The sequence below is a fragment of the Heterodontus francisci genome, chromosome 5 (genome assembly GCF_036365525.1).
Source record: "Heterodontus francisci isolate sHetFra1 chromosome 5, sHetFra1.hap1, whole genome shotgun sequence".
NCBI classification, from domain to species: Eukaryota; Metazoa; Chordata; class Chondrichthyes; order Heterodontiformes; family Heterodontidae; genus Heterodontus; species Heterodontus francisci.
The window spans coordinates 10,156,607-10,180,168 of NC_090375.1; the positions used below are offsets into that span (position 1 = coordinate 10,156,607).

The window sequence follows — 23,562 nt, forward strand, 5'->3', positions numbered from 1 at the left end:
TTAGACTGCTTCTGGTAACGGTTCAAATGTCCAACGAACCTCACTTGCATTCTACCGTTCTCAAAACCAGTGCTGAAGATTCATTCCAATGTGACTAAACCACAATGAGCAAGATATTTTGTCTTCCCCTTTCACTTGACGTGCAACAAGACACAGATCTGTTTTAAAAGCGATTCGTAATGTACTATTTGGAAATAAATATTTATGATAAAAATACACACAAAATAAGTTTTGAATTTAAAAAGTAACATTGAAGAGTAAATTACAGCGTAGTCAGTGGCCAATAATGATTTTCATCACAGTACCAGGTCATTAAAGTCGCACATTTACTGCAGTATACAAAACACACTCTTGCTCATGAATTTTAAGTGAGAATGGCTGACGTCAATGGAATCTAATGCCAACTGCTTCAGCTGAGTTAGCTTTGCAATAAAGCTTCCAATGATTTTATTCACTGGTAGGTCAAGCCTATGATGATGAAGCAATAAAGAAGGTATTGGAAAAAAAACATTTTAATGGAAACAAAAAAAAAAGTTATACATTAAATAAATTAGTTTCCAAACTGTTCCCCTTAAAAGGTTCAAAAAGGTGGCATCAGAAAACACAAAATTTTTTTTTGTACATTGCTATTAAATGGATAAATAGGTCAAGGGGTGTAAGGATTTATTCGTTCATGGGATGTGGGCATTGCTGGTTAGGCCAGCATATATTGCCCATCCCTAATTGGCCTTGAAAAGATGGTGGTGAGCTGCTTTCTTGAACTGCTGCAGTCCTGGAGGTGCAGGTTTGAATCATAAAATTGAAAATTAATCTGAGAAAAATAGATTCAAATCTGCCTGTTATAATAATGACAAGCAACAGATTATGGACAGGTGCATTATTTGTCATGCTCTGGGTTGGCTGGCTCAGTAACTCCAACCACAATGACTGTACTCAGCATCAGATTAGTTTCAACATGTCCTGCTGATGCCAGTGTCACAGACCCCCATAACACAAAGAATTCCGTCCAAACACTCGTGGTTCAAACTGCACAAACTGCTGAAAATAAAGTTTATTTATTTGACCTTTCTCTTCACCCCCCCCCCCACTCCACCAACCACCACCACCACAGAACCATTTTTACATAATTGCAACTTGCAAATGTTCTGCCTGGTTGTCACGCGACATGGGCTGTGAAAGCTGACTGTAGGTTTCAGAGTGCCACAGGAGCAGAGTGAAACTGAAAGCTGCAACCCATTTGCACGGAATACACCAACAGCAGCTGGGAATGCAGCCAAGTTGAAGTTGTCATGGTGTGTTTTAAGTATGGCAGTTTACAGTTTTTTCAGCAGCAGCGGGAGAGGTGGCAGCGAGGACCAGGGGGCTGACGGGAATATATTTGGGCAGCGGCTGAACCCGAGACACTACACGTGTAGTGTCTCCCACCCGCCCTCCTCCTCTAACCAATTTCTTATGTATCGTGTGATTGGTTAAAAATTTTCTTTTTTGATTTATCTATTAATTGGTTATTTGAAAAAGACCATAGCAGAGAAGTATCAGAAAGTATTTAACTCATAAATTTATATAAAGTAATAAAGTAATTAACTAAGTAGAGATGGCTGGGCAGGTGATGTGCTGTAGCTGTATGATGTGGGAGCTGGCTGACCCCATTGTGAACGGCAGTGACCACATCTGCAGCAAGTGTTGGTTGCTGGAAGAACTCCGGCTCAGAGTTGATGATCTGGAATCTGAGCTTCAAACACTGCGGCACATCCGGAAGGGGGAAGAGTTACCTGGACGCTTTGTTTCAGGAGGCAGTCACACCTGGTAGATTAAGTAATTCAAATTCAGTTAGTGATCAGGGACAACCGGGTGTGATTGCAAGTGAGGCAGGTAGAGGGATCCTGAGTTCAGGAGTGGAGGAGCCTCAGCCTTATCCAACAGGTACGAGATACTTGCTCCCTGTGTGGATGAGGAAAAGGGCTGCGGGGAGGATGAGCCAACTGACCACGGCACCATGGTGCAGAAGGCCATTCAAGAAAGGGGAGCAAAAAGACAAGTGGTAGTGAGAGGGGATTCTATAATTAGGGGGATAGATAGTATCCTTTGCAAGACGGATCGAGAGTCCCGTATGGTGTGTTGCCTGCCCGGTGCCAGGGTGCAGGACATCTCTGACCGGCTTGAAAGGATATTGGAGCGGGAGGGGGAGGATCCAGTTGTTGTGGTCCACGTTGGGACTAACAACATAGGCAAGGCTAGGATGGAGGACCTGTTTGGGGATTATAAAGCACTCGGAACAAAATTAAGGAACAGGTCCTCAAGGGTCATAATCTCCGGATTACTGCCCGAGCCACGTGCAAATTGGTTTAGGGATAAGAAAATTAGGGAAGTAAACATGTGGCGAAGGGAGTGGTGTGGGAAAGAGGGGTTCCATTTCATGGGGCATTGGCATCAGTTTTGGAACCGGGGGGATCTGTACCGATGGGACGGTCTCCACCTGAACCGATCTGGAACCAGTGTTCTAGTGAAAAGGATAACTAGGGTGGTCTCTAGGACTTTAAACTAGTGAGTCGGGGGGAAGGGAAAGGGAAAACGACAGGGAGTATGATGGTAAATAAAAAGGTAAGCAGCAGGTTAACATGTGTGCAGGAGGGTTTAAGTTCAAGGCAGACTATGAAAGAAGCAGAAAGGAAGGATAACTCAGGAGTTATTATTAGAGATGTTGGGAATCATGAGGGTAAGAAAGCTAGCATAAAGGCACTTTACCTGAATGCTCGTAGCATTCGTAACAAGGTTGATGAGTTAACGGCACAAATCATCGCGAATGAATATGATTTGGTAGCCATTACGGAGACATGGTTACAGGTTGGTCACGACTGGGAGTTAAATATCCAGGGGTACCAGACTATTCGGAAGGACAGACAGGAAGGTAAGGGAGGTGGTGTAGCTCTGATATTCAAGGACGACATCAGGGCGGTGCTGAGAGATGATATAGGTTCTATGGAGAATGAGGTTGAATCCATTTGGGTGGAAATTAGAAACTCTAAGAAGAAAAAGTCACTGATAGGCGTAGTCTATAGGCCACCAAATAATATCACATTGGGGCGGGCAATAAACAAAGAAATAACTAATGCCTGTAAAAATGGTACGGCAATTATCATGGGGGATTTTAATCCACATGTTGATTGGTCGAACCAGCTCAGTCAGGGTAGCCTTGAGGAGGAGTTCGTTGAGTGTATCCGTGATAGTTTTCTTGAACAGTATGTAATGGAACCGACGAGGGAGAAAGCTATCCTAGATCTAGTCCTGTGTAATGAGACAGGAATAATTAATGACCTCATAGTTAGGGATCCTCTTGGAAGGAGTGATCACAGTATGGTTGAATTTAGAATACAGATGGAGAGTGTGAAGATAAACTCCAATACCAGGGTCCTGCGCTTGAACAAGGGGGACTACAATAGAATGAGGGAGGACTTGGCTAAAGTAGACTGCAAACAAAGATTTTACGGTGGGACAGTTGACGAGCAGTGGAGGACTTTCAAAGCAATTTTTCAAAGTGCTCAGCAAAAGTATATTCCAGTGAAAAGGAAGGACTGCAAGAAAAGGGGTAATCTGCCATGGGTGTCTAAGGAAATCAGGGAACTATCAAATTGAAAGAGAAGGCATACAAAGTGGCCAAAAACAGCATGAAACTAGAAAATTGGGAAAACTTTAAAGGTCAACAGAAAGCCACAAAAAGAGCTATAAAGAAAAGCAAGATAGAACATGAGAAAAAACTAGCACAGAATATAAAGACAGATAGCAAAAGTTTCTATAAATATATAAAACGAAAAAGAGTGGCTAAAATAAACGTTGGTCCTTTAGAGGATGAGAAGGGGAATTTAGTTATGGGATATGATGAAATGGCCGAGGCATTGAACAGGTATTTTGTATCGGTCTTCACAGTGGAGGACACTAATAACATGCCAGTAATTGACAAAGAGACGAACGTAGGTGAGGACCTGGAAACTATCATTATTACGGAAGAGGTAGTGTTGGGCAAGCTAATGGAGCTAAGGATTGATAAGTCTCCTGGCTATGATGGAATGCATCCCAGGGTACTAAAAGAGATGGCGGGAGAAATAGCAGGTGCACTGGCAGTAATTTTCCAAAATTCGCTGGACTCTGGGGTAGGCCCAGCAGATTGGAAAACAGCAGATGTGACGCCACTGTTTAAAAAGGGAGGTAGACAAAAGATGGGGAATTATAGACCGGTTAGCTTAACCTCTGTAGTGGGGAAGATGCTTGAGTCTATTATCAAGGAAGAAATAGCAGGGCATCTCAATAGAAATTGTCCAGTTGGGCAGACGCAGCATGGGTTCATGAAATGCAGGTCATGCTTGACAAATCTTTTGGAATTCTATGAAGACATTACGAGCAAGGTGGACAATGGGGACCCAGTGGATGTGGTGTACCTAGATTTCCAAAAGGCCTTCGACAAGGTGCCGCACAAGAGACTGCTGCATAAGATAAGGATGCATGGCGTTAGGGGTAAAGTATTAGCATGGATAGAGGAATGGTTGACTAACAGGAAGCAGAGAGTGGGGATAAATGAGTGCTATTCTGGCTGGAAATCAGTCACTAGTCGTGTGCCTCAGGGATCGGTGTTGGGACCGCAATTATTTACAATTTATATAGATGATTTGGAGTTGGGGACCACGTGTAGGGTGTCAAAGTGTGCAGATAACTGTGAAACTTTGCAGAGGAACATCGATACATTGAGTGAGTGGGCAAAGGTCTGGCAGATGGAGTACAATGTTAATAAATGTGAAGTCATTCATTTCGGTAGGAGTAACAGTAAAAAGGAATATTACTTGAATGGTAAAAAGTTGCAGCATGCTGCTATGCAGAGGGACCTGGGTGTCCTTGTGCATGAATCGCAGAAGGTTGGTCTGTAATTAGGAAGGCAAATGGAATTTTGTCCTTCATTGCTAAAGGGATTGAGTTTAAAAGCAGAGAGGTTATGTTGCAGCTGTATAAGGTACTGGTGAGGCCGCACCTGGAGTAGTGTGTGCAGTTTTGGTCTCCTTACTTGAGAAAGGATGTACTGGCACTGGAGGGGGTGCAGAGGAGGTTCTATAGAATCCCTTGCCCAGTGAAGTAGTTGACGCTTCTACAGTAAACGTTTTTAAAGCTAAGGTAGATATCTTTTTGAACAATAAAGGAATTAAGGGATACGGTGAGAGCGCGGGTAAGTGGATCTGAGTCCACGAAAAGATCAGCCATGATCTTATTGAATGGCGGAGCAGGCTCGAGGGGCCGGACGGCCTACTCCTGCGCCTAGTTCTTATGTTCAGGAACAGGATGGGAACCATTCCCACCCGCGACTTCTACCACATGAAAGGACAAGAGTAGCAGATGCATGGGAACACCAAGACCTGCAAATTCTACTCCAGGTCACACACCATCCCGACTTGGAACTATATCGCAGTTCCTTCACTGTCACTGGGTCAAAATCCTGGCACTCCCTTCCTAACAGCACTGTTGGTGTACCTACCCAACATGGACTGCAGTGGTTAAAGAAGGCAGCTCACCACCACCTTCTCAAGGGCAATTAGGGAGGGCAATAAAAGCTGGCCTAGCCAGCGACGCGCACATTCCCCGAACAAATTAAAAAAAACTTTGCCACGCACGGTCACGCACACACAGAACGTGTCCACGGGAGCTGGAAAATAAGCACTCCGAAAGGTCCAGGTGAAATTTCCAACTTTGGGATGAAAGCAATTGTGAGTGAAAGCAAGCTAGCGGGAGAGAAGAGGGAGAGGACAAGAGAGAAAGTAACAGCGAGAATGCGGGAGACTGCACACGCGAAAGTGAGTGAAAGTGAAAGAGAGAGACCTGCAGTGAAAGCTATTTGCAAAGATTTCTAACATCAAATGATTAAAGACGCTTTTGTGATTCAAGTTTTTATGTGTATTATGTGAGGATTTTAGCACTATATCCTCAGGTTAATAACTAAACAGGTTGGCAACTGATTGAAATATTTTATAAAATATTTTAGTCGATTTCGTTAGTTCCCCTTTTTAGCTTTATCAGATGTACATTTTTTTAAATATAGATTTTAGAACTAAACCTAGAGCAAGTTTGAAAATACATTAATTTCAACCTACGAGTCAGATATTTCATAATACGCATGAAAATGTACTGCCATAAAGTACAGCGATGAAGAGGAGCCAGAATAACAAACTTGTGATCCGCATCTTGCACCGTCAGGCCATGTGAAGCTTTGTACCTGTGGCAAGATGCTCCACAGAATCATCTGAGTAATACCATTACAAGGAAGAGAATCTAGCAACAAAAACTTACATTGACATAGCAACTTTAACATAAACCATCTCAAAACACTGCACAGGAGTGTTGTCAAACACAATTTGACACCAAGACACATGAGCAGATATTAGGACAGGTGACCAAAAGCTTGGTCAAAGAGGTAGGTTTTAAGGATCGTCTTTAAAGGAGGAACGAGAAGTGGAGAGGTTTAAGGAGGGAATTCCAGAGCTTAGGGCCCAGGGGGTCCTAATGGTGGAGTGATGAAAATCGGGGATGCAGAATTGGAGAAACACAGACTTCTTGGAATGTTGTAGGGCTGGAGGAGATTACAGAGATAGGGAGGGGATGGGCCATGGAGGGATTCGAAAACAAAGATGAAAATTTTAAAATTGCAATATTGCCAGACCGAGGAGGTCAGTCAGCACAGGGGTAATGGATGAACAGGATATAGTGAGAGTTAGGATACAGGCAGCAGAGTTTTGGATGAGCTCAAGTTGATGTAAGGTGGAAGATGAAAAGTTGGCCAGAAGAGCACTGGAATAGTCGAATCTGGAGTTAACAAAGGCAAGGATGAGGGTTTTAGCAGCAGACTACTGCAAGAAGAATTGGGGACATGACTTAGTGTACAATCAGTATAACAAATGCAACAGAGTTTTTTTTATATACAAAGCTAGTTTGATAATACATCCTCATTGGGCAATCCTAAATGGAATGGGCCTTTCTGCTCTGCAGTTTCGGATGACAAGAGATGATCTCATTAAAACTGATAAGATCTTTCCAAGGGCTTGACTGGGTAGATGCTGAGATGCTTTTTCCCTTGGTAGCAGACTCGCGAACTAAGGGTCAGAATCTCAGGATAAGAAGTGAGCCATTTAGGACTGAGATGAGGAGAATTTCTTTTCACTCAGAGGGTTGTGAATCCTTGGAATTTTCTACCCCAATTGGCTGTGAATGCTCAGTCTGTTCAGCTTTGCTAATCACAATAGTCAAAGAACAAAGAAAATTACAGCACAGGAACAGGCCCTTCGGCCCTCCAAGCCTGCACCGATCCAGATCCTCTATCTAAACATACATGGTTTTGAAAGTGCTGCTTCCGTAAGAACATAAGAAATAGGAGGAGTAGACCATTCAGCCCATTGAGCCTGTCCCACCATTCAGTATGATCACAGCCGATCTCGGGCTTCAACTCCACTTTCCTGCCCACTCGCCCTATCCCTTGATTCCCTGAGAGACCAAAAATCTGTCTATCCCAGCCTTAAATATATTCAATGATGGAGCTTCCACTACCCTCTGGGGTAGAGAATTCCAAAGATTCACAACCCTGAGTGAAGTAATTTCTCATCTCAATCCTAAATGATCGGCCCCTTATCCTGAGCCTCTGCCCCAGTATTCTAGGTTCCCCAGCCAGCAGAAGCAACCTCAGTATTGACCCTGTCAAGCCCCTTCAGAATATTGTTTTAATGAGATCACCTCTCACTCTTATAAACTCCAGAGAATACAGGCACAATTTATTCAGTCTGCAAACGCGACATGAAATCCTGTGACATTGATCACAAGTCGTGGGAGTCAGTTGCCAGCGTTCGCCAGAGCTGGCGGGCAGCCATAAAGACAGGGCTAAAATGTGGCGAGTCGAAGAGACTTAGTAGTTGGCAGGAAAAATGACAGAGGCGCAAGGGGAGAGCCAACTGTGCAACAGCCCCGACAAACAAATCTCTCTGCAGCACCTGTGGAACAGCCTGTCACTCTAGAATTGGCCTTTATAGCCACTCCAGGCGCTGCTTCACAAACCACTGACCACCTCCAGGCGCGTATCCATTGTCTCTCGAGATAAGGAGGCCCAAAAGAATCACAGGACAACCCTCCCATCCCCGGGACCAACTAGTGAGCCTTCGCTGTACCGCCTCCCATGCAAGTATATCCTTCCTTAAATATGGAGACCAAAACTGCACACAGTATTCCATGTGCAGTCTCACCAAAGCCCTGTACAATTACAGCAAAACCTATTTGCTACTGTATTCAAATCCCCTTGCAATAAAGGCCAACATGCCATTTGCCTTCCTAATTGCTTGCTGTACCTGCATGCTAACTTTGTGTTCCTTGTACGAGTACTCCCAAGACCCTCTGAACATAAACATTTACAAGTCTCACGCCGTTTAAAAAACATTCTGCTCTTCTACTGTTACGACCAAAGTGAATGACCTCACAATTCCCCACATTATACTCCACCTTGTTTCTCACTTAACCTGTCTATATATCTTCGCAGCCTCTCTCTATCCTCACTGCTTGCATTTCCTTTGTATCATTGGCAGACTTAGATACATTATTCTCTGTCCCTTTGTCCAAGCCATTAATATAGATTGTAAAAACTTGAGGCCCCAGCACTGATCCTTGCGGCACTCCACTAGTTACAGCCTGCCAACTTGAAAATGCCCCATTTATGCCTAATCTTTGCTTCCTGTCTGATAACCAACCCTCTATCTAATATTATACAATCTGATGTTACCATATGTGGCAAGATGGCATTTCCAGTGAAAAACATTTACAAAGATCTGGATCAATTAGGCAAATGGGCTACGTAATGTCAAATGGATTTTAATGTAGATGCAGATATAAGGCAACACTCATAGGAAACAACAAACAGTGAAAGAGGGGAAAGGGTGAACCATGACTGCAAATAATCACTCTGGATTCCTTTCCCCTCCTGCATCATCAATAAAACAAATGAAAATCAAGGGCTTTTGATTTATTTATTTTATTTAGACATACAGCACTGAAACAGGCCCTTCGGCCCACCGAGTCTGTGCCGACCATCAACCACCCATTTATACTTCTTTTGGGCCTCCTTATCTCGAGAGACAATGGATACGCGCCTGGAGGTGGTCAGTGGTTTGTGAAGCAGCGCCTGGAGTGGCTATAAAGGCCAATTCTGGAGTGACAGGCTCTTCCACAGGTGCTGCAGAGAAATTTGTTTGTTGGGGCTGTTGCACAGTTGGCTCTCCCCTTGCGCCTCTGTCTTTTTTCCTGCCAACTACTAAGTCTCTTCGACTCGCCACAATTTAGCCCTGTCTTTATGGCTGCCCGCCAGCTCTGGCGAATGCTGGCAACTGACTCCCACGACTTGTGATCAATGTCACACGATTTCATGTCGCGTTTGCAGACGTCTTTATAACGGAGACATGGACGGCCGGTGGGTCTGATACCAGTGGCGAGCTCGCTGTACAATGTGTCTTTGGGGATCCTGCCATCTTCCATGCGGCTCACATGGCCAAGCCATCTCAAGCGCCGCTGACTCAGTAGTGTGTATAAGCTGGGGGTGTTGGCCGCTTCAAGGACTTCTGTGTTGGAGATATAGTCCTGCCACCTGATGCCAAGTATTCTCCGAAGGCAACGAAGATGGAATGAATTGAGACGTCGCTCTTGGCTGGCATACGTTGTCCAGGCCTCGCTGCCGTAGAGCAAGGTACTGAGGACACAGGCCTGATACACTCTGACTTTTGTGTTCCGTGTCAGTGCGCCATTTTCCCACACTCTCTTGGCCAGTCTGGACATAGCAGTGGAAGCCTTACCCATGCGCTTGTTGATTTCTGCATCTAGAGACAGGTTACTGGTGATAGTTGAGCCTAGGTAGGTGAACTCTTGAACCACTTCCAGAGCGTGGTCGCCAATATTGATGGATGGAGCATTTCTGACATCCTGCCCCATGATGTTCGTTTTCTTGAGGCTGATGGTTAGGCCAAATTCATTGCAGGCAGACGCAAACCTGTCGATGAGACTCTGCAGGCATTCTTCAGTGTGAGATGTTAAAGCAGCATCGTCAGCAAAGAGGAGTTCTCTGATGAGGACTTTATACTAATCCTACACTAATTCCATATTCCTACCACATCCCCACCTGCCCCTATATTTCCCTACCACCTACCTATACTAGGGGCAATTTATAATGGCCAATTTACCTATCAACCTGCAAGTCTTTGGCATGTGGGAGGAAACCGGAGCACCCGGAGGAAACCCACGCAGACACAGGGAGAACTTGCAAACTCCACACAGGCAATACCCGAAATCGAACCCGGGTCGCTGGAGCTGTGAGGCTGCAGTGCTAACCACTGCGCCGCCCCTCAAATGAAGTAGTGCTACTCTAAACCTGTCTTGCTTACTGGTGCAGTTTGATTGTGTTTAAGTGAGGATATGATCCAAGTCTTCCGACTGCTGAGTTAAATACCAACACTCTTTGTGTAATTCCAATTTCATTATTCAGGAGTTCAGAAAAGTAATTGATTTTATATAATGGGTGGCTGGTGTGCTTCACTTGATCTACTCTTTCATTCCTTATGCCGCTATTTTAGTTTAAGTGGTTTTGCATTATTTAGTACAAATTCCACGTCAGGATAGTAATGGTTTAATGCGCATCACTTCTTGAAAATGAGATGCTAACAGTATCAAAGTGCACAGAGCAATTATTAAGATAAGCATAACACAGATGACCTTTCTTTACAGGGTTGAGCTTTTCCATTTGTCACCTTTCCTTCCCATTGATAACAGTTTTAAATCCAGTTAGTTAAATTTGTCTTCACCTGAATACAGACCATCCATTTTAAATGAGTCACAATAACTGTTCCAGTACTTTCAGTCCGTGTCTATCCCACTCCGCCCCCGTCGTCCCAACCCCAGCAAACAAATCGGAGCGAGAGAGGGGGCAAGGGATGGTTTTCCTCCGTGGAAGTGGCATCCAGCATTTCGGAGTGCTGCTTTTACCTCAATAGGAAGGCAATGGGCAATTTTACTTCAGTTGGGGGAGGGTAATTGTTAGTCATTGATTTCATTCTTGGGGGGGGGGGGGGGTGGTGAGGGGCAGCCTCTGATTGGTGCCTTAGTGGGATGGGGAAGACAAGGCGAGCTACAACAGGATATGGGGGAGGGGGGACTTCTGAATACTACTTTGGTGGCGGCGCAACTTTACTTTTGTTGCTTCAGCAGGGGTGGGGTGTGGTTGCGATTGCTGATTTCTATCTGTGCAGCACAGGATGGCAGATCACCCCATGGTGAGAAGAATGGCATAAGTTGCTGGTCCCTCTTGGCAGTACAGTTTTCCATTCTGAGCACACATCAGTGTTTTTAAACATATGCTGCAGTTTTGTTCTCTGCTCTTTAGAACATTTCACAATTAATTTGCTTGACTGCATCTGGGAATCCCATTAACACTCATAATTGTGGTCGTTGCCAAGCTTTTTCCAGCTACCTTGTCAGTAGTTTCTGAAATTCAAGGCTATTATATGAAATCAACTGTGTTACTCAATTGACAACGAGTCGCCATCATGTTTCTGTCCGTTCCTTGATCAAGTATCATTCTGTTATTCAGTTCCAACATTCTGCTTAGATTATTTTAAACTTTCTTAGTTGCACTTTTTAAAAAAACTATTTTCAGATTTGTATTCATCTGGTATTGTTCTAACGCTGGGTTTGTAAGACTTTTCCTTTAGGTGGCCATGCCATGTTCCATTTGCACATGCGACATTCTGCTCACAATACTACTAACATGTGCAATAGCTGTGGAATGTTAATGATTTTTTAATTGTTACAAGCAGGTGAGCAATGTGTCTAGGGGTCTTTGGCTGTCTTTACCTGGTCTTATTGTAACAGGGTTTAATTTTAAACACACTGTTTTGAGCTCCCCTTTTTGTGAATCCTTGTTCACAGTTTCCAATTATCAGGCAAATAACTGAGCACAAACAGGCTTTCTTTGGTTTAAAGCAGAAGGAGGAAATTTATTAAAATCTTAAACTTAAACTCTAATACGGTTCACACCTAAGGATATACGACGCGCTCACGCCATCATGCGCACGCGATATAAACATGCAGATAGGAGAAGAAAAGATAAGTAGAAAAGTTTGAGGCAATATCTTGTCACTATTTCTCGAGCTCGCTGCAGTCCTTGATTGAAGATATGGTCTAACGATTCATTTGGGGCCCAGTAAACATCTTAAAACTTTGTTCACGTGGCAAACCCTTCTCTCTTTGAGTTTCATGTGTTTTTACAAGATTCAGTTCCGTGGGAAGAGATGAAGGCAGGCAGACAGGAGAGGAGATGTTCTCAGTTCCAGGAGAGATCTTTACTCCATGAGCACATGGCTTTGTCTCAGTTCAAATCCCTTTTTTGGGGGTTTAAAATTCAAAAAGATCCCAGGGTGTTCAGCATGTTAGTCATGTGACTATCTCCTTATATGGAACAGTCTCTTCAACATCCTTTGTTGGAAGTTCAAATCCAAAAGCTCCGGGCAGCTAGACATGTGACCAGAACTGGTTTGACCACTTCTGTGTATTGGAGAATCAGGGAGTGGCTCCTTTTGTTTCCACATTGTCTTATATTATGCAAATGTCCTTCCTGTCAGAGATTGCAATGTTTTATGTCTTAATGTTCATGTGGCAAAATAACGTGTGCCCCAGTCTTGGCAGGTGGGGTTTGCCTGACATCATCTTCTTTGGCTTCCTTGTTTCGAAAGACAATGGGTAAGCGCCTAGAGGTGGTCAGTGGTTTGTGGAGCAGCACCTGGAGTGGCTATAAAGGCCAATTCTATAGTGACAGACTCTTCCATAGGCGCTGCAAATAAAATTGGTCATCGGGGCTGTTAAACAATTGGCTCTCCCCTTGCACTTCTGTCTTTTTTCCTACCAACTGCTAAGTCTCTTCGACTCGCCACTCTTTAGCCCTGCCTTTCTGGCTGTCCGCCAGCTCTGGCGATCACTGGCAACTCACCCCCACGACTTGTGGTCAATGTCACAGGACTGCATGTCGCGATTGCAGACGTCTTTAAAGTGGAGTCATGGACGGCCGGTGGGTCCGATACCAGTGAGGAGCTCGCTGTACAATGCGTCCTTGGGGATCCTGCCATCTTCCATGTGGCTCGCATGGCCAAGCCATCTCAATCGCTGCTGGCTCAGTAGGGTGTATATGCTGGCTGCCTCGAGGACTTCTGCATTCTGTACCTGATGCCAAGGATTCTCCGGAGGCAGCAATGATGGAATGAGTTGAGACGTCGCTCTTGGCTGACATACATTGTCCAGACCTTGTTGCCATACAGCAAGGTACTGAGGACACATGCTTGAAACACTCGGACTTTTGTGTTCCATGTCATTGCGCCATTTTCCCACACCCTCTTGGCCAGTCTGGACAAAGCAGCAGACGCCTTTCCCATGCACTTGTTGATCTCTGCACCGAGAGACAGGTTACTGGTGATAGTTGAGCCGAGGTAGGTGAACTCTTGAACCACTTCCAGAGCGTGGTCGCCAATATTGATGGATGGATCAATTCTGACATCCTATCCCATGATGTTCGTTTTCTTGAGGCTGATGGTTAGGCCAAGTTCGTTGCAGGCAGCTGCAATCCAGTTGATGAGTCTCTGCAGATACTCTTCTGTGTGGGATATTAATGCAGCATTGTCAGCAAGGAAGAGTTCCCTGATGAGAACTATCTGTACTTTGGTCTTCGCTTTAAGACGGGCAAGGTTGACCAACCTGCCATCTGATCTTGTGTGGAGGAAAATTCCTTCTTCTGAAGACTTGAAGGCATGTGAGAGCAGCAGGGAGAAGAAGATCCCAAACAGTGTAGGTGTGAGAACACAGCCCTGTTTCACACCACACAGGATAGGAAAGGGGCCTGATGAGGCACCGCTATGCTGAATTGTGCCTTTCATATTGTCATGGAATGAGGGGATGATACTTAGTAGCGGTGGTGGACATCCGATCTTTTCTAGTAGTCTCAAGAGACCACATCTGCTGACATGAGCTGCTTTGGTGAGATCTATGAAAGCAAGGTAGAGCGTCATCTGTTGTTCGCGGCATTTCTCCTGTAGCTAGGGAAGGGAGAACAGCATGTCAATGGTGGATCTCCCTGCTCGAAAGCCGCACTGTGCCTCAAGTTAGACACACCCAGCTTCTGGAGTCTGTTTAAAACGACTCAAGCAAAGACTTTCTCCACTATGCTGAGCAGGGAGATTCCACATAATTTTTTTTTTATTCATTCAGGGATGCGGGCGTCACTGCCTAGGCAGCATTTATTGCCCATCCCTAATTGCCCTTGAGAAGGTGGTGGTGAGCTGCCTTCTTGAACTGCTGCAGTCCATGTGGGGTAGGTACACCCACAGTGCTGTTAGGAAGAGAGTTCCAGGATTTTGACCCAGCGACAGTGAAGGAACGGCGATAAAGTTCCAAGTCAGGATGGCGTGTGACTTGGAGGGGAACTTGCAGGTGGTGGTGTTCCCATGTATTTGCTGCCCTTGTCCTTCTAGTTGGTAGAGGTCTCGGGTTTGGAAGGTGCTGTCTAAGGAGCCTTGGTGCATTGCTGCAGTGCATCTTGTAGATGGTACACACTGCTGCCACTGTGCATCGGTGGTGGAGGGAGTGAATGTTTGTAGATGGGGTGCCAATCAAGCAGGCTGCTTTGACCTGAATGGTGTCGAGCTTCTCGAGTGTTGTTGGAGCTGCACCCATCCAGGCAAGTGGAGAATATTCCATCACACTCCTGACTTGTGCCTTGTAGATGGTGGACAGGCTTTGGGGAGTCAGGAGGTGATTTACTCACCTCAGGATTCCTAGCCGCTGACCTGCTCTTGTAGCCACGGTATTTATACGGCTACTCCAGTTCAGTTTCTGGTCAATGGTAGCCCTTAGGATGTTGATAGTGAGGGATTCAGCGATGGTAATGCCGTTGAATGTCAAGGGGAGATGGTTAGATCCTCTCTTGTTGGAGATGGTCATTGCCTGGCACTTGTGTGGCGCGAATGTTACTTGCCACATATCAGCCCAAGCCTGGATATTGTCCAGGTCTTGCTGCATTTCTACACGGACTGCTTCAGTATCTGAGGAGTCACGAATGGTGCTGAACATTGTGCAATCATCAGCAAACATCCCCATTTCTGACCTTATGATTAAAGGTAGGTCATTGATGAAGCAGCTGAAGATGGTTGGGCCCAGGACACTACCCTGAGGAATTCCTGCAGTTATGTCCTGGAGCTCAGATGATTGACCTCCAACAACCACAACCATCTTCATTTGTGCTAGTTATGACTCCAGCCAGCGGAGGGTTTTCCCCGATTCCCATTGACCTCAGTTTTGCTAGGGCTCTTTGATGCCATACTCGGTCAAATGCTGCCTTGATGTCAAGGGCAGTCACTCTCACCTCACCTCGAGTTCACCTCTTTTGTCCATGTTTGAACCAAGGCTGTAACGAGGTCAGGAGCTCAGTGGCCCTGGCGGAACCCAAACAGCATCACTGAGCAGGTTGTTGCTAAGCAAGTGTCGCTTGCTGGCACTGCTGGTGACACCTTCCATCACTTTACTGATGATTGAGTGTAGGCTGATGGGGCGGCAATTGGCTGGGTTGGACTTGTCCTGCTTTTTGTCTACAGGACATCCTGGGCAATTTTCCCCATTGCAGGGTAGATGCCAGTGTTGTAGCTGTACTGAAACAGCTTGGCTAAGGGCACGGCAAGTTCTGGAGCACAGGTCTTCAGTACTATTGCTGGAATATTGTCAGGGCCCATAGCTTTTGCAGTATCCAGTGCCTTCAGTCGTTTCTTGATATCACGCGGAGCGAATCAAATTGGCTGAAGTCTGGTATCTATGATGCTGGGGACTTCAAAAGGAGGCAGAGTTGTTGCAGCCACCGCGGTCACCCTTGTTCTTAGAGGGTGATATTGGCATCACACATGTCCTGTGGTACTGCTCCCTCACCCCAGCAAAGGCAAAGCAGTTCATGGAGTGCTGAGAGTAGAGCAGGCTTGGCACTCTTGATTATTTCAGGGGTAATGCCGTCCTTTCCAGGGGCCTTTCCACTGGCTAGAGAATCAATAGCATCACTGAGTTCTGATTTTGTTGGCTGGTCGTCCAGCTCATCCATGACTGGCAGAGACAGGGCTGCATTGAGGGCGGTCTCAGTGACAGCATTTTCCCTGGAGTACAGTTCTAGGTAGCACTCCACCCAGCGGTCCATTTTCTTGCGTTGGTCAGTGATCGTGTCCCCTGATTTAGACTTGAGGGGGGTGATCTTCTTGATGGTTGGCCCAAAAGCTCTCTTAATGCCATCATACATTCCTCTGATGTTCCTCGTGTCGGAGGCCAGCTGAATATGACTGCATAGGTGTTGCCAGAAGTCATTTGCACAGCATCTGGCTGTTCTTTGTGCAGCGCCTCTGGCTACTCTAAGTGCTTTGGATGTTAATTCGCTGGGGGCTTTCTTGTAGTTCAACAGTGCAGTGTGCTTAGTGGCTATGACAGGTTCCAACTCTTCAAAGTGAGATTGAAACCAGTCTGCATTCAGCTTCTCACGTTTACCAAAGGTGATAATTGCTGAGTCATAGATGTTGTCTCTGATGTGGGCCCACTTAGTCTCTGCATCCCCTGCAGGAGTGTTTTGAAGGGCTTTTTCAAGTGAATTTAGAAACTTATGGAACAGCTGTGGATAAGAAATTCTGTTAGTGTTGATGCGCGGGCGGCCCTTCTGCTTGGAGTGATTTCGCTTCTTTGGTTTGAGTCTAACTTAGCTGCACACCAGGGAGTGGTCGGTGTTGCAGTCCGCACTGTGGAAGCTGCGTGTGATTTGGACATTGTTTATAGAGGCTTGCCTTGTGACGATGAGGTCCAGCTGGTGCCAATGACGTGATCTTGGGTGACTCCATGAAATCTGGTGACAGGGTTTAGTATGAAAGAACGAGTTGATGATGCAGAGGTTGTCATAGGTACAGAACTCCAGCGGTCTCTGTCCATTCTCATTCATCCTTCCAATGCCATAGAGCCCAAGGCAGGAGGGCCATGAGTCATGGTTGGCCCCAACCCTGGCATTCAAGTCCCCCAGCAAGGACAAATGTTCAGTATTAGGAATGCTACTCATGATATTATGGAGTTCCTCGTAGAATTGGTCTTTAACTTCAGGTGGGGAGCAGAGTGTTGGAGCATAGATGCTGGACCAGAGGCGGTGAGCAGTCGGATGGACAGTATGCGTTCCTAGCCATTTGATGGTGGCTCTATCATGCTGAGCAAGGAGTTTCTGATGGCGAAGCCCACTCCATGCTGTCTTGGTTCTTCAGGATCCCTACCCTGTCAGTAGAAGGTGTAGTCTTGCTCTCTTAGAGATCCGCTCACAGGGAGGCATGTCTCCTGAAGTGCTGCAATGTCCACATTGAGTCTACTGAGCTCGTCGTTAATGATGGCGGTCTTCCGAGAGTCGTCAATTTGTGTAAGGTCTTCCAACGGGCCAGGACACACAGTTATGATGTTCCAGCTTGCAAAACGAAGGGCTGGTACCTTCTTTCCTTTTTTTGCCGAGCTGTTTGGTGCGGGGTTCCAGTCCACTTGTCGGGCAATGACCCTGAGCTCCATTGAAGCAGGTGGACTGTGGCGGGACAGAACCTTTCTGACCGGGGGCTGCCTGGTTTGAGGAGGGCGGTAGCTGTCCAGTGAGATGCGATGACCTTTCCCACCGACAAAGGCATGGCGCCCAATCACTATGCCAAGTGAGCTGGACTTATAACCCGTAATTGCTGCCTTCCGTGTTGTTTTGGTCGCTGTGAGGCGACTATGGAGTGACCTCTCCATGGTGCACGCCTGGGCGGAATGTATGGAGGTTGTGAGTTGCCCAAACATCAAAACCCCCCTCTCGGCCTCCCTAGTGGGGTCCAAACAAGTGCAGAGCACGACATTTGGCACCGGTATGGCTGCAGGAACTGCCGGAAACATGCCAAAGGTGACACATGACTGCCATAGGGGTTCCGCTCCGGATTTTCTGTTGGGGTTTACTCCCTTAGGCTTGGTCTCTCCTGAGACACCCACAAGGCAGTGGGCCTGACATCATAAACAATCGATAAGTGAAGCGAATATACAATGCTAACAATGAATCTATTCAACGTAGATATCCTAAGCAAATTATTAAAAATAAAGACAGCTCTAAGCTTTTAGTTTGTAGTTAACTCTGAAATGCACAGTTACTCTCTATACTTTCCAACTGCAGGATCTGACTGGTTTGATCCATCTTAGTAAAAATTCCAAACAAACTCAATGTCTGAATAATTAAATGGGCTGGATTTTGCAGTAGGAATATCAGTGAGGCTAATCAGCATTCACCCTTATTAAGGAGTAAATCGAACAGCAGACTCCGGAGTCTGCACGTGCGGTTAAACTCAGGAATCAGGAAGCTACTGTCCGAGTTGTCCCGCTCCTTCACGAGCTTCGTTACATTGGTCTCTCGCTGAGGGACTCGACATTCAAACGCACAAAGGGGGTGAAGTTGTTGCACTTACCCACCAGATACTCACCAAACAGGCCAGAAAAAGTTGCGGTTTGTCTATTCAAGTGTCAGTGAAATTTTAAACAGCATGATAAGTCTTACTGTGGCACTGGAGTTTCATGCCTTCAGATTTTAATTATTGTTGGAGATTTTTAAAAATAAAGTGGTTTTACTTTTTCTTTCAGTCTCTTACCTCTCTCTCAATCCCATCATTCTTTAACATCTCTATTTCACGTTCTATACATGATTTTGAATTACATTGAATTGAATATTCTAATTTACACTTCCCAGTATCATTCTGCGTGACTGAGTGAGGATTTCTCAATCTGATTGGATTAGGAGACACGCTGTTGCTTGTCCTGTTAACACAGGTCCTAGATCCCATCGAGGTAGCTGTACTGAAATAGCTCTCTAATTACCGTACATTACAGTGCAAAAGCCCATGAAAAGTCTTTGGGCAGTTATAAGCGTAATGAACCACAAAATCCGGGCCAATCTATTTAAATAACTCTCAAACAGGACTTGGTGGATTTAAAGGGAGCCGCCAGGCATGCACACAATCACACATCACATTGATATTTGAAATGTGGGGCTTTTGGTTCCTCCCTCAACCAAAGCCTCCTCAGAGGTAATCAAACGAAACTTTGCAATGTTTGTATCAGGTTAGGGTGAAGACATGATTTTGACTGCAGCTGGTTTTAAATGCTTTATGGATTATGAATTCAAGCTCCAGATTTTACGCAGATAATCTAGGCTAATTGCACTAGCATCGCACAATTCGACTTTCTGCATCACATCAATGCACTTTGGAATTCTCTTCGCCAACCCCTCCAGACTTGCTCCATCTTCCTCGAAATTAAAATATATTACTTTGAATACATCTTCATTCGCCAGCATTTTATTTATGCCCTCCAATTACCAATCACCAACCAGTGGAAATTTTTTCTTTTAGTACTTTATCATCACATCTCAATTTTGAACACCACCCTCCCATCTCACCCCAATTGGAGCTTCTCTCAACTCACCTTTGTTCTAATGAAAGAACACATTCCTCTCCCCACTAACCACAGCCTCTCATCTGTGGCATCATCTTAGTCAATCGCTTTTGTATCCTCTGCATGGCCTGAATCTTACCCATCGGCACCCAATACTGAAGAAAATATTCTAACAGTGGCCGACCTGGTATAACTTCAGCATTAACTCTTCGGTTTTGTTCTGCATATCCCTGGTTACAAATTCGGGTTTCAGTGGCGTCAATCACTCCCGCAAATGATACAAATGTCTTACTTTTTTTTTTATGAGATTGGACTTGTGCTGCACTTCATCCAACTGCACAACAGCAGAAACCTAGGGCGTATCAATAGCATCCTATTGCGACTGGGACTGAATATTGTGTCTTTCACACAAAACACTTCTTCAGTCTTTCCAAAGACAGGCTGAACAAACATTTGATGAGAAAATGCCCAACAGCAATCAGTAAGTTGCCTTATTTTAGTGAGTCAACACACAGTGACACTTAGGACCAGATTTACATTGAACTCAGTACAATATGCTTTTGTATAATTTTCTCCCTCTCTGACAGCCTGAGTCCCAGTCCTCTCTCAACTTGCAGCAGCTTTTTCGGGAGCAGAGAGCGCGAGCGAGTGAGCAGCTGGGAAGGTGAGTTTAAAGTAAATTTAATTTCCTTTTGTTTTCGGCGGAGACCAGGGGGCTGCTGGGTAAGTAAAACCCTATATATTTGGGCCGTTTAAAATAACTTGCCTTTCATTGCAGCAGCTTTTTCGGGAGCAGAGAGTGCGAGCGAGTGAGCAGCTGGGAAGGTCAGTTTAAAGTAAATTTAATTTCCTTCCGTTTTCGGCGGAGACCAGGGGGCTGCTGGGTAAGTAAAACTCTATATATTTGGGCCGTTTCTGAACCCGAGACACTACACCTGTAGTGTCTCCCACCCGCCCTCCTCCTCTAACCAAAAAAAAGGACTCGGTTGTGTGTAGATAAGGTAAGGCTATTTCTATTTCTTTTTTTTTATCGTGTGATTAGTTAAAAACTTTTCGTTCCTTTTTCATTTAACTAAGTTTAAGCTGAAGATTAAAAATGGTAGGACATCTCAGACCCGTGACATGCTCCTCTTGCTCAATGTGGGAGCTCAGGGACATGGCTGATGTCCCTGACTCCTTCACGTGCAGGAAGTGTGTCCAGCTGCAGCTCTCGTTAGACCACATGACGGCTCTGGAGCTGCGGATGGACTCACTTTGGAGCATCCGCGATGCTGAGGAGGTCGTGGATAGCACGTTTAGTGAATTGGTCACACCGCAGATTAGGATTGCTGAGGGAGAAGGTGAATGGGTGACCAAAAGGCAGAGAAAGAGCAGGAAGGCAGCGCAGGTGTCCCCTGCGGTCATCTCCCTCCACAACAGGTATACCGTTTTGGATACTGTTGAGGGAGATGGCTCACCAGGGGAAGGCAGCAGTAGCCAGGTTCATGGCACCGTGGCTGGCTCTGCTGTTCAGAAGGGCGGGAAAAAGAGTAGAAGGGCTATAGTCATAGGGGATTCAATTGTAAGGGGAGTAGATAGGCGGTTCTGTGGCCGAAAACGAGACTCCCGAATGGTATATTGCCTCCCAGGTGCACGGGTCAGGGATGTCTCAGATCGGCTGCAGAACAGTCTGAAGAGGAGGGTGAACAGCCAGTTGTCGTTGTGCACATAGGCACCAATGATATAGGTAAAAAACGGGATGAGGTCCTACAAGCAGAAATTAGGGAGTTAGGAGCCAAGTTAAAAAATAGGACCTCAGAGGTAGTAATCTCAGGATTGCTACCAGTGCCACGTGATAGTCAGAGTAGAAATGAAAGAATAGTCAGGATGAATGCGTGGCTTGAGAGATGGTGCAGGAGGGAGGGGTTCAGATTTTTGGGACATTGGGACTGGTTCTGGGGGAGGTGTGACTATTACAAATTGGACGGTCTACACCTGGGCCGGACTGGAACCAATGTCCTTGGGGGTGCTTTTGCTAACGCTGTTGGGGAGGGTTTAAACTAATGTGGCAGGGGGATGGGAACCAAATGAGGTCAGTGGAGAGTAAGGATGTAGTAACTAAAGCCTGTAAGGAACTAGATAATGAAGTCAGCGTGACTAAGGGAAAGAGTAGGCAGGGAGCAGATGATGAAAGCAAAGGAACTGGTGGTCTGAGGTGCATTTGTTTTAATGCAAGAAGTGTAGTAGGTAAGGCAGATGAACTTAGGGCTTGGATTAGTACCTGGGAGTATGATGTTATTGCTATTACTGAGACTTGGTTAAGGGAAGGGCATGATTGGCAACTAAATATCCCAGGATACCGATGCTTCAGGCGGGATAGAGAGGGAGGTAAAAGGGGTGGAGGAGTTGCATTACTGCTCAAAGGAGGATATCACAGCTGTGCTGAAGGAAGGCACTATGGAGGACTCGAGCAGTGAGGCAATATGGGCAGAACTCAGAAATAGGAAGGGTGCGGTAACAATGTTGGGGCTGTACTACAGGCCTCCCAACAGCGAGCGTGAGATAGAGGTACAAATATGTAAACAGATTATGGAAAGCTGTAGGAGCAACAGGGTGGTGGCGATAGGAGATTTTAATTTTCCCAACATTGACTGGGATTCACTTAATGTTAGAGGTCTAGATGGAGTAGAATTGGTAAGGAGCATCCAGGAGGGATTTCAAGAGCAGTATGTAAATAGTCCAACTCGGGAAGGGGCCATACTGGACCTGGTGTTGGGAAATGAGCCAGGCCAGGTGGTTGACGTTTCAGTAGGGGACTACTTTGGGAATAGTGATCACAATTCCGTAAGTTTTAGAATACTCATGGACAAAGACGAGAGTGGTCCTAAAGGAAGAGTGCTAAATTGGGGGAAGGCCAACTATACCAAAATTCGGCAGGAGCTGGGGAATGTAGATTGGGAGCAGCTGTTTGAAGGTAAATCCACTTTTGATATGTGGGAGGCTTTTAAAGAGAGGTTGATTAGCGTGCAGGAGAGACATGTTCCTGTGAAAATGAGGGGTAGAAATGGCAAGATTAGGGAACCATGGATGACAGGTGAAATTGTGAGACTAGCTAAGAGGAAAAAGGAAGCACACATAAGGTCTAGACGGCTGAAGAAAGACGAAGCTTTGAAAGAATATCGGGATTGTAGGCACAATCTGAAACGAGGAATTAAGAGGGCTAAAAGGGGTCATGAAATATCTTTAGCAAACAGGGTTAAGGAAAATCCCAAAGCCTTTTATTCATATATAAGGAGCAAGAGGGTAACGAGAGAAAGGATTGGCCCACTAAAGAACAAAGGAGGAAAGTTATGCGTGGAGTCAGAGAAAATGGGTGAGATTCTAAACGAGTACTTTGCATCGGTATTCACCGAGGAGAGGGACATGACGGATGTTGAGGTTAGGAACAGGTGTTTGATTACTCTAGGTCAAGTCGGCAAAAGGAGGGAGGAAGTGTTGGGTATTCTAAAAGGCATTAAGGTGGACAAGTCCCCAGGTCCGGATGGGATCTATCCCAGGTTACTGAGGGAAGCGAGAGAGGAAATAGTTGGGGCCTTAACAGATATCTTTGCAGCATCCTTAAACACGGGTGAGGTCCCGGAGGACTGGAGAATTGCTCATGTTGTCTCCTTGTTTGAGAAGGGTAGCAGGGAAAATCCAGGTAATTATAGACCGGTGAGCCTGACGTCAGTGGTAGGGAAGCTGCTGGAGAAGATACTGAGGGATAGGATCTATTCCCATTTGGAAGAAAATGGGCTGATCAGTGATAGGCAACATGGTTTTGTGCAGGGAAGGTCATGTCTTACCAACTTAATAGAATTCTTTGAGGAAGTGACAAAGTTGATTGATGAGGGAAGGGCTGTAGATGTCATATACATGGACTTCAGTAAGGCGTTTGATAAGGTTCCCCATGGTAGGCTGATGGAGAAAGTGAAGGCGCATGGGGTCCAAGGTGTACTAGCTAGATGGATAAAGAACTGGCTGGGCAAC

At 45.6% G+C, this 23,562-nt stretch overlaps 1 protein-coding gene across 4 annotated transcripts in view; it reads right to left on the reverse strand.

Moving 5' to 3' along the window:
- osbpl1a (oxysterol binding protein-like 1A) overlaps positions 1 to 23,562 on the reverse strand; it is a 308,693-nt gene that overhangs the window by 123,993 nt on the left and 161,138 nt on the right. The window lies entirely within an intron of this gene.